The 11,117-nt window shown below is 38.7% G+C and overlaps 1 long non-coding RNA gene across 1 annotated transcript; it reads left to right on the top strand.

Moving 5' to 3' along the window:
* The first annotated feature begins 2,996 nt into the window (after positions 1-2,996).
* On the top strand, positions 2,997-10,804 carry LOC120528686. The gene is made up of 4 exons (XR_005633588.1): positions 2,997-3,065; positions 3,235-3,290; positions 10,256-10,336; positions 10,731-10,804. It is a non-coding gene; the product is annotated as an uncharacterized LOC120528686 (long non-coding RNA).
* Positions 10,805-11,117: the final 313 nt, after the last annotated feature.

The raw sequence follows: 11,117 nt of genomic DNA, 5'->3' as shown, positions 1-11,117 counted from the left end.
CTAGCCACACGATGCTGAAGAGAAAAGGTGATTCTGAACATAGAGCCTTTAAAAACCGATGGGAGGCTGAGTATATGTTTACTGACATTGCCGGTAAACCCGTGTGTCTCATTTGTGGAGCTAATGTGGCTGTAATTACAGAATTTAATCTAAGACGGAACTATGAGACAAGACATCAAGATAACCTGAAAGACCTGAACGAGATACAGAAAGCAGAAGAGTTAAAGAAGAATCTGACACTTCAGCAGACGTTTTTACCCGTACAAAATCACAAAGTGATTTCAAGTGAAGCTGCTTTTATGGGAGACACAAATGCACCAGTGCAACTTGCCCCACTTTCCCTGTTGCCAAGTAATGTTGAACCAAGTCGGCACTACGGTGTTCCCAAATACGCATTTTGCTGATAAACTGAGCGCTGATATATATATATATATATATATATATATATATATATATATATATGACAGCAACACTCATCACTCACAACAGTGACAAAACAATTACATTGACAATCATGCTACCTTATTTTCAAAATGTTTCCTTTTCTTTTCATACTTCTTTAACACACTACTTCTCACAAGCGTATTTTGCTAGTATATATATATATATATATATATATATATATATATATATATATATATACATTTATATGCTATAGTTAACTGAAGGTTCATGGAAATCAACTCTGAACAATTGTATAGAACTGGTTGGTCATTGCTTCAGTTAATGCCTCCTGATTATATGTTAAGAGTCACCAGAGACTAATTACTCCATACTGTTATAAATTTCAGATTTACCAAATATGTAAATAAATATGCCAGACAGATTATGTAAACTAGTTCATCAGTTTTGCACAGAATGACTAAAGCAATGAAATAATGGATAGATGTTTTGAGCGGAACGACTCATTAACAGAGAACATAAATAACGCATTTTGGCTGAGATGACAAAAACAAATGAGAAGATAAAAAACAGCAGACAATTGTACACAATCAGTTGCATGGATGTACAAATCATTTTCTATTTGTTCACAGCAATGGGAATATGCTGTTATGATGTGCACAACTAATAAGCAGATATGGAGTTTGAACAGCTAGTTTTGAGAATTTCAGTTCTGATCTGAGAAATGCACCAGAGTGATTGAGAAAAACTTGAAGAATGACAGTCATTTTTCTTCATTGACACCCCATTTTTAGGGGCTCAAAGGTATTTGGACATTTGACTGACAAACTGTTCCATAGTCAGGTGTCAGCAGGTCCCTCATTATTCCATTCAAATGTATTAAGATCTATAGAATTTGTAGCCCAAGTCAACACCATCAACTTTTCTATCATGTCCTTCAAACCATTTGTGAAGAATTTTGCCAGTCTGGCAGAGTGTACTCTCACATTGAAACAGGCCACTGTCATCAGGAAATAGTGTTGTCATGATGGGGGGTACGTGGTCTTCAACTATCTTTAGGTTGGTGGGACGTGTCAAAGTAACACCCACATGAATGCCAGGTCCCAACGTTTCTGAGCAGAAAGAACATTATTAAGTAGAGTATCCCACTGCCTTATTACTATCTTGCCTTATTCCCATAGTGCATACTCCTGTCATATTTTCTCCAGCTAAACAACACAGAGGGACCTGACCACCACATGTCCAAAAACAAAACGCAATTCATCACATCAAGCAATCTGCTTCCATTGCTCCATAGTCCAGTCCTGACACTTACGTACCCATTGTAGGTGCCTTCATTGGTGGACAGGAGTCAGCATGGACACTCTGACCAGTCCGCGTCTACACAGCCCTGTCTGTTCTGACTCCTTTCTCTTGTGACCAGCATTAGGTTTTCACTAATTTGTGTTATAGTAGCTCTTCTGTGGGATCAGAGCAGACAGGCTAGCCTTCACTCCCCACATGCATTATTGAACCTTGGGTGCCTGCTACCCTGTCGCCAGTTGACTGGTTGTCCTTCCTTGGACCACTTTTGGTAGGTACTCACTACAGCATACTGCGGACACTCCAGAAGACCTTCCGTTTTGGAGATTCTCTAGCCATCACAATTCGGCCCTTGTTAAAGACACCAAGTTCTTATGTTTGCCCATTTCTCCTTGTTTCCAACCCTTTTTCGAAGTGACTGTTCACTTGTTGGCTAGTATTATCTACCTCTTCGCAGGCACCATTGTTATGAGATAATCCAAGTGATCCACTTCAACTGGCAGCAGTTTGAATGTTGGGGTTTATTGTAGTCTGAATACAAACCTTTAATGTCTATTGTAACAATCACTGCATATTGAGGACATTCCTAAAAAGTGCAGCCTAACAAACATAAATAAAAAAAGTAAAATCTCACATGTGATGCTAACTGGGACTTAATTAACCATTTTGGAAGTAATTAAGATAACATGCTTTGGTGCTTTGTTTTAAGAAAGACAGTTTTGAAAATTGTTGATGTTTTCTTAATGAAGACTTTAATGTTTCGAAAACTTATTGAACACTTTCTTCTCAAAATAAATTTAGCATTTCAGGCAAATATGCTTGATAAACAAGCGTAACAATAATCATAAAGATCAGTCCACTGGAAGCCGAGTTGTTTCACGTGGACAGACAGACAGACAGCCATGAGGAGAGGGGCAGAGAATCAACCCCAAGTTCTTAATTTCATATTAGAAAGATGTGATGATGTGCCTTTTAAATTTATATTTCTTTGCCATGATATTGGACAAAAATGATGACTTTTTAGGTTTAACACTGGTAATTCTCAACAGAATGTTTCCAGCACAGAATAATAACACAATAATTACACAAATTTTGCAGGAGTTGATGACCTGACCTTTACAGTTTATGATTTGACTGCAATTTCTTTTTGTTCTTCTTCCAATGCAAATGAGATCTGATTTGAATTGTCTTTCATTCCTGTTTGTCCTCATCCACACCCTGTAGACGTGGCCCACCCTGCCTGATCTGCTATATAAGGAGGTCTGGCTGTTGATCACAACATACATCTCAGTGTCAGCCCCACCATGAAACTCGCTGCCTCCCTGGTTCTCCTGTGCCTGTGCTCTGCACTAATGGCTTTGGTGAGTTGTGACCTGTGATTTAGATACACAAATATGTCTACTAAACCTTATTTTTCTTTTGCATGTTCCCTATTTGTAAATTTTTTGTCCTTTCTTTTAAGCAGCAGGTCATCTGAAATCTATTTTCCATTTACTAAAACGTCCTCATAATTTTGTTGTCACTTTACAGAAATGTGCTTTTGCAGCTGTCTTGCCTGATGATCAATCAATGGACCTGAACAATGTGTGAGTAGAATGGGGAATGTGCCGCTCAAGAATATTTCTCAGTTCTTTCTCAAATCACTCTGGTTTATGGGAGGCTCATCACAACTTATTCACTTGTCATCTCTAATTTAAACTAAAGTAGAGGTAAACTACTCAACCTAACTGAAACATTTGCCTCCGTTGAAACTAAGATAGTAGAGAATCTTTATACTTTTCATTTCCCAATAGCCAAAAGGATTCATTTGAGATACATTTTGTCAGCAGTCATTTTACACAAACATTCAAATCTGTGACTGCATACCTCCAGATTTTGTGTGTGTGTCTTGTATGTGTCTGTGCACATCGACTGTTCAGGCTCCATACAGCAAAACACGAACATGTCAGTTGAGTTGTCAGCTTTGCTTGTCCAACAGTATTAAGTACTGAGCTGTAGTTTGTTTATCAGGACTTTGACTTGCAGCTTGTGTTATCCACATGTGCCAGGATGGTATGAACTACCACAAATTTATTACGTTTTACTGTTTTTTACTATGGTTACTTACTCACTGTAATGTAAAATAGTTAGGTCTATTGTGTGTTAGCTCTAGCGAGCGGAAGCAGAGAGCGGATCAGCGAGCGGAAGCAGAGAGCGGAAGCAGAGAGCGGATCTGCGAGCGGAAGCAGCGAGTGGTTCAGCGTGCAGAAGCAGAGAGCGCAGCGCCTCCCACAGGCACGTAGCCCTTCAAAGCACCGAGCAAGTTCACCTGAGGTAAAGCCGCAGCTGACCAGTAGAAATAACCGGCAGTGAGAAATTAAAAGTCGATCGCTTCAGCGGTGGTGGAAACTTAGCGACGGTGATTCAGCTGAACATGGAAAGCCAAGCACCTATAAAACGGCAAAGACGACTTCAACATTTAATGTAAGTTCTATCTGCTCTCTGCCCATCGAGGGCACGTTTATATGTTGCGGTCCTGCAGTATGTACAGCTCAGGTTTTCCGGCCGACAGTGCAGATAGCTTCACCTGCCAAAAATGTTTAGTTAATTTAGAGTTGGTCGGGAAAATACGCTGAATTGGAGGACCGCGTGAGGAATCTGATAGCAATTAGGCAAACCGAAAATTGGATCGACTCGGTTTGTTTAGACAATTCGCTACATCTGATTCGGCTTCAGTCTCTCCAGGTCCCACTGTAGTCAGTGCGCGGCCGAAATCAGCAGCACCAATTCAACCACAGGGCGAGTGGGTAACAGTAAGACGGGGGTCTAAGAATCCAAAATTTAGTCCCCCAGCACCCAGGTCACCAATTCGGACCCAGAACAGGTTCTCAGCTCTCCGCAGCGCGCCTGTGGAAACTGAGAATAATAAAGTGCTCATAATTGGCGATTCCATAGTGCGGAATGTTAGAATTCCAAACTATGTTAAACCAGCAGTTAATGTTAAGACTTGCAGGGGCCAAGATTTCTGGCATAAAGGCTGTATTGGACCGTGTTGCCGACGATGAAGTATCTACCTTATTGCTGCATGTCGGCACTAATGATATTTATTTACAGCAATCTGAGGTATTAAAGCGGAACTTCATCTCTCTATGCACCAAAACTAAAACAAAATAATAACTGGAGGGGATCTTATGTATTATCCCAAAATATGGCAGCAAAACTGCCTGGTTGACTGATTAGAGCACCATCCAGGCCGCAGTCATGTGATCTTAAATCACAGGCTGTTCTTTATCCCACCTGTTATTTTCCTGAAGCTGTTACCCATAATCCCTGTTGTGGGGCATCCAGTAAATTTAGTCTTGATACAAACCATAAATTAATTGATAACCAAAAATAAGGTGTATAATTAGACCAAGGGATAAAACCAGACACTCCACCAGGGGCATCTGTAATAGAAATTTAATTCAAATTAAAACAAAAATATATCAGCAGTTCAGAAAGAACCATGCAGTTTTAAATGCTGTTTATTGAACATTCACTCTCTTGGCACTAAAGCTGTTTTGGTAAATGATATCATATTAAGTACAAAATCTGATCTGTGTCTTCTTACTAAAACCTGGCTTAGTAAATGTGACACTGTTCCCTAGCTGAGGCGTCACCAGATGGATACTGTTCCTTCATAAGTCTAGAGATTCTGGTCGAGGAGGAGGCCTTGGAATAATTCATTGTAACAAAATGCAAATCACTCCTAAAAATTTAGGCAACTTTACATCCTTTGAGGCATTCATTTTAAATATTAAAACAGATTCCAACACAATTATAGTGCTAGTCTACAGACCACCAGGGCCATATTCATTGTTCATGACTGAATTTAGCAACCTTCTGTCTGATTTGGCTATAAATTATGATCACGTAGTTCTGATGGGGATTTTAATGTACACATTGATGTGGAAACTGACACTTTTAGCAAATGTTTTACTTATTTGTTAAATTCAGTAGGATTTTGTCAGATTGTCAAAGGTCCAACTCATAATCATAACCATACATTAGATTTAATTATAACTTACAAAGTTGAAATTCAAAATTTAAATATTACTCCATTAAATGTAGTTATTTCCGATCACTTCTTAATTACATTTGATTTAGTTCTGCCCATGCCAGCACACTCGCAGATTAAAACAAAGACAGTGCGACATCTAGATTGTAATTCTGCTTCAAAATTTATAGATACCTTGAGTAAGTCGAGTGTAATTGTGGAAAACCATTTAGATCAGTTAACATCAAATGTAAACGTGGAAAACAATTTAGATCAGCTAATATCACATTATAATGTGACCTTGAGAGATGCTCTGGACACAGTGGCTCCCTTTAAAACAAAAGTGATCAAAGCACATAGAAACTCTCCCTGGTTTAATGAAAATACTCGAGCTCTTAAATTAGAGTGTCAAAAACTGGAGCAGATGGAGAACAACAAAGCTACATGTCTTTCAAATTGCATGGACAGAGAGTGTAAATAAATATAAAAAAGCCCTCTTTAAAGCTCGCTCAGAATACTATTCTACATTAATAGATAGCAATAATAAAAATCCTAGGGTACTTTTTAGAGCAGTGGCTAAATTAACAAATGGGAATTCAGATCAACAGTGCAAAATACCAACAGATATTAGCAGTACAGACTTTATGAACTTCTTCAATGAGAAAATTAAAAATATAAGATCCCAGATCTCAGCATCACAGTACAAACCAAATACTAGCTTAGCAGACCCTGTCGCACATTGCATTCAGCACTTTAATAATTTTAATCCTGTAACTCACCAGGAAGTCTTAACTTTAATTACTAAAATGAAGCCCACTACTTGTTCCCTAGATCCAGTGCCAACAAAACTAGTAAAAAGTGCAATGGATGTTCTTGCAGCGCCTATTCTAACCATTATCAATAGTTCATTACTGCATGGCACCGTACCTGATGCACTAAAAGTGTCAGTCATTAAACCTTTACTTAAAAAGTCAGACCTAGACCCACACATACTAAATAACTATAGGCCTATTTCAAATTTACCATTTCTCTCTAAAATACTAGAGAAAGTAGTCGCCAGTCAGCTTCAGTCACACCTTACGTTACAATTTATTTGAGAAATTCCAGTCTGGCTTTCGACTGGTCATAGTACAGAAACGCACTAACACGGGTTGTAAATGACATTCTGATATCCTCTGATGAAGGAAATTCCACTGTAATTATGTTGTTGGACTTAAGTGCAGCATTTGACACCATTGACCATTCTATTTTACTGCACAGGCTAGAAAACGATGTTGGGCTTACAGGCCCGTGCTCGCTTGGTTCAGTTCTTATTTATCAAATCGATTCCAGTATGTACAGAAATGTGCAGACAGTACTCCATCATTATACACAGAAGTTCAATATGGTGTCCGCAGGGCTCAGTACTGGGACCTTTACTGTTTTCACTTTACATGCTTCCACTGGGATCTCTCATTAGGAAACATAATGTTAATTTTCACTGTATGCAGATGACACCCAGTTATACCTTTCATTTAAATCAAATGAAGTTTCTCCGATGTTGTCTTTAATTAGTTGTGTTAGTGAATTAAAGGAATGGATGAATGAGAACTACTTGTCTTTAAATACAGATAAAACAGAGATGTTAATTGTTGGAGGGAATGACGCTGATCACAGCAATATTTTGTCGTCATTTAACTCAGTTGGAATCCCAATTAATTTTACTGAATCAGCCCGCAATCTAGGAGTTATCTTTGACTCTAGCATGTCATTTAAAGCATATTACAAAGTCGTCCAAAACATGTTTTTCCATCTTAAAAATGTTAGGAAATTAAGGCGCTTTCTAAATAAACAGGATTGTGAGAAATTAATTCATGCATTTATCTCTAGTAGGATTGACTACTGCAATGCGGTGTTCACTGGCTGTTCAAACTGTTCTCTATACAGCCTCCAGTTAATCCAAAATGCGCTGCAAGAATTATTACAAGAACAAGAAAATATGAACACATAACCCCAGTTCTTAAATCTTTACACTGGCTCCCAGTTAAGTTTAGGGCAGATTTCAAAATCCTCCTTTTAACATATAAAGCATTAAATGGCCAAGGTCCGCTTACTTGTCTGAACTTATCATGACTTACAAACCTGAGCGCACATTAAGATCTCAAGATGCCGGTCTGCTTAGGATTCCAAGGATTAATAAAATAACAGTGGGAGGTCGAGCTTTTAGTTACAGGGCCCCTAAACTGTGGAATGGTCTTCCTGCTTCCATAAGAGATGCCCCTTCAGTCTCAGCCTTTAAATCCCGGCTGAAGACTCACTACTTCAGTTTAGCATATCCTGACTAGAGCTGCTGATTAACTGTACATACTGCATCTCTGTTGTTAGTCATTAGCACTAAACATAAGTAACATGATAATTATATTTGAATACTAACCCTCACCTATTCTGTTTCTTTTCTCGGTACCCAAATGTGGCATTGGTGCCACGCCCACCTGCCAAGTTGTTTGCCTGCCTATGGTAAAGTCATCCCTGATGGAGGATCACAGGAATCATGGGAAAGAGGGGTCCTTTCATCGGAGCAACGTTTCAGCCGTGGCATGGCCAAATGGGGAGGCAGCTAGATGGATGAGGTCTCCAGGACTCTAAAAATATCCAAACCTAATTATGTCATATCATCTACTGTTAAACCGTACTTCTAAAATGTTTATTATTATGCTGTCTTAAGGAATTGTTCTGTTCTGTGTATTGTATTGTATTGACCCCTACTTTTGACACCCACTGCACGCCCAACCTACCTGGAAAGGGGTCTCTCTTTGAACTGCCTTTCCCGAGGTTTCTTCCATTTTTCCCTACAAGGTTTTTATTGGGAGTTTTTCCTTGTCTTCTCAGAGAGTCAAGGCTGGGGGCTGTCAAAGGCAGGGCCTGTTAAAGCCCATTGCGGCACTTCCTGTGTGATTTTGGGCTATACAAAAATAAACTGTATTGTATTGTATTGTATTGTAACTACAAGCGATCTGGCAAAGCATATGGGTCAGAGAAAACGGGCTGGATTGGGTCCAAGGGTCCTGCTTGGCATCTCCAGTGCACTTTAAAGACTTCTGACTGTGAACATTTCAGGAGCTGATTGAACACTCTAAGATGTCGTCCACTTTGTTTTCTCTTATCGTTAACCCTCGTGGTCTCTTACAAGTAGTGATTCATGTTTACAGTCGTCCTTCTTCCCATCCTATGTGTTTATGTGTTGATATAAGCCATTTCTGTCTCACTCCCTTTTTCCTCCTCTAGTTATTATCTCTTTTATGTTATTTCTTTTCATTAAATGTATACAAAGCTCCATAGCAGTGGTCTCAGAACAGGAGGGTCTTCAGCTTTGAAAGGTTATTTGTGCTTTGGCTTTGGTGGGTGTAGCCGCCAGGGTGTAAGGCGAGTTCAAGCACCGATAAAACACATGCAGAAAGAAAGTCCAAAAGTTTGTTTTAAAATATTTAGTGAAAATTCAAAGCAAAAATCCACACAAGAATAATAAAAAAATGTATCTTCTCTAAACTTAGCTTTTCTTGTAAAACTGTAGTTGTTTCTATACTTCAGGATTCCTAACTTCTTCTGTACGCTTTAGACACATACGGCGCAGCGATTTCCAATCAAGTGCTTTGTCTTACATTTTTCTTGACACACAAAACACGCACACAAGGTACGCCAGGCATGATAGGCACGGTTTAAAACCACGTGCCCTCTACACCGTACACATGGCAAGGCTGATCACTAACTGAGAATAATGTTTAGTCAGAGAGGCTAGAAATAATTAGAATATACCAATTCAATTCAATTTATGGGGATTATAGGAACCTCCCATAGATTATGAACTAGCATTTAGTAAAACATTTTTGATTCTTATGTAACTAGGAAATGACTCTTACAGTGGGTGTTGAGATGTTCAGTCCTCTGTTTAAAGGTTGGCTTTTTGTCAAAGTGAATTCCTCCTATTATTTAAAAATGATTGTTGTGTTGCTTAAATTTTTAATAATAATACATTGATAATAGAAAAGACCTTTTTAATTTTTATGTTGTAAATTACATTTTTTCTTTAAGTGTTTAATTCAAAGTATGAGAATTAGAGGGCAGTTGAACAGTAGAAGTCCACAAATTCAGTGTGTGTGTATTTGTGTGTGTGTGTCTGTGTGTGTGTGGTGAGCCACAGTGTTCAGTTCACTCATAGATAAGGCCTGAGTGTCCATCCTGAAACAGACGCAGCAGGCCACTCAGTGAGATGTGAATGAAGGAGGCTTTAATGGCCGCCTGCTGTTTAAATGAGCTTCACACACAAAGATGCACTTGGCTATAGGAGGTGTCGAGAAATGTCTTTACTTATTTGTTTTCATTATTTATTTAAAAGTAAGGTCCTGGCTTACATACTGTGCTACATATGTACAAGAAGAGAGTGAAATGTAACTGTTTACTATGCCAGCTGTCCTACAACTAGAAAACATCTCATCCATGAACAGTGGAAAAAGAATGGGATGGAAATTCTGACTTTTCATTTTTGTTTAATCCTTACAGTCAGAATGCAGAACCAGTCAACTTTGTATATGAACGTGTAGTCCCATTCTGAAGATGATTTTTCTGGACTTCAATAAGTCGGTAAGCATTTTTGGGCTACAGAGGCAAATGTCTGACTGGATGGAGGGCTGACTGACTTGTTTGCCAGCAAAAAGATATCTGTGGATCCCACAGGAGTGTCATGAGTTTGAGGAGACAGGATGTCCCATTCCTGATATTATAATTTCATTAAAAGTTATGTTTAAATTTAGTATGACAAAAGATGGTTCTTTGTTAAAGGATTGGTATTTTTACACCTCGACCTGTGTTTGATTCCTTCATCAGATGTTTGATGGCTCACTGCAGCAGGGCCACCCCACTCATCTCTTTCTATTAATTCACTGAACTCACATCAGACTCTCAGAAGTCTCCTATAAAATGTCAAATACTTTGATCTTTTTCTGCTAATTTGATTATTTGCCTCTTTCTCTTTTAGCCCAAAAGGATCGACCCAGACCAATCATTTCCAGCAAAGAAGAATTAAAGAATGTCCTCTAAAGTAAAATAAAGACAAGCAAAACAATCTGATTGCCTCTTCGTCCTCTTGTCTGATTGTCATTCTTTCTTCATCTACTTGATTTATATTGTCTTGTCATATCTGACTGTTAGACTACAAATACCACAGACCACTACCAACAATTACTTCAGTACTTACTTTACTTGATTCCAGCCATAACTTCGGACTGGTCTGGTCGGCAAGATTAAAGTCTGGTGATGTCTGCACCAAAATCCCTTCCCTTTTATTTGTGTTTCTTTATCAGACATTCACTGACATGTGGTTGTTGAAGGACATTCTTCACTGAAGCTTATCTTCTACCAGGGT

This window comes from Polypterus senegalus, chromosome 4, assembly GCF_016835505.1.
Source record: "Polypterus senegalus isolate Bchr_013 chromosome 4, ASM1683550v1, whole genome shotgun sequence".
NCBI classification, from domain to species: Eukaryota; Metazoa; Chordata; class Cladistia; order Polypteriformes; family Polypteridae; genus Polypterus; species Polypterus senegalus.
This window is presented reverse-complemented; position numbering and strand designations above follow the sequence as displayed.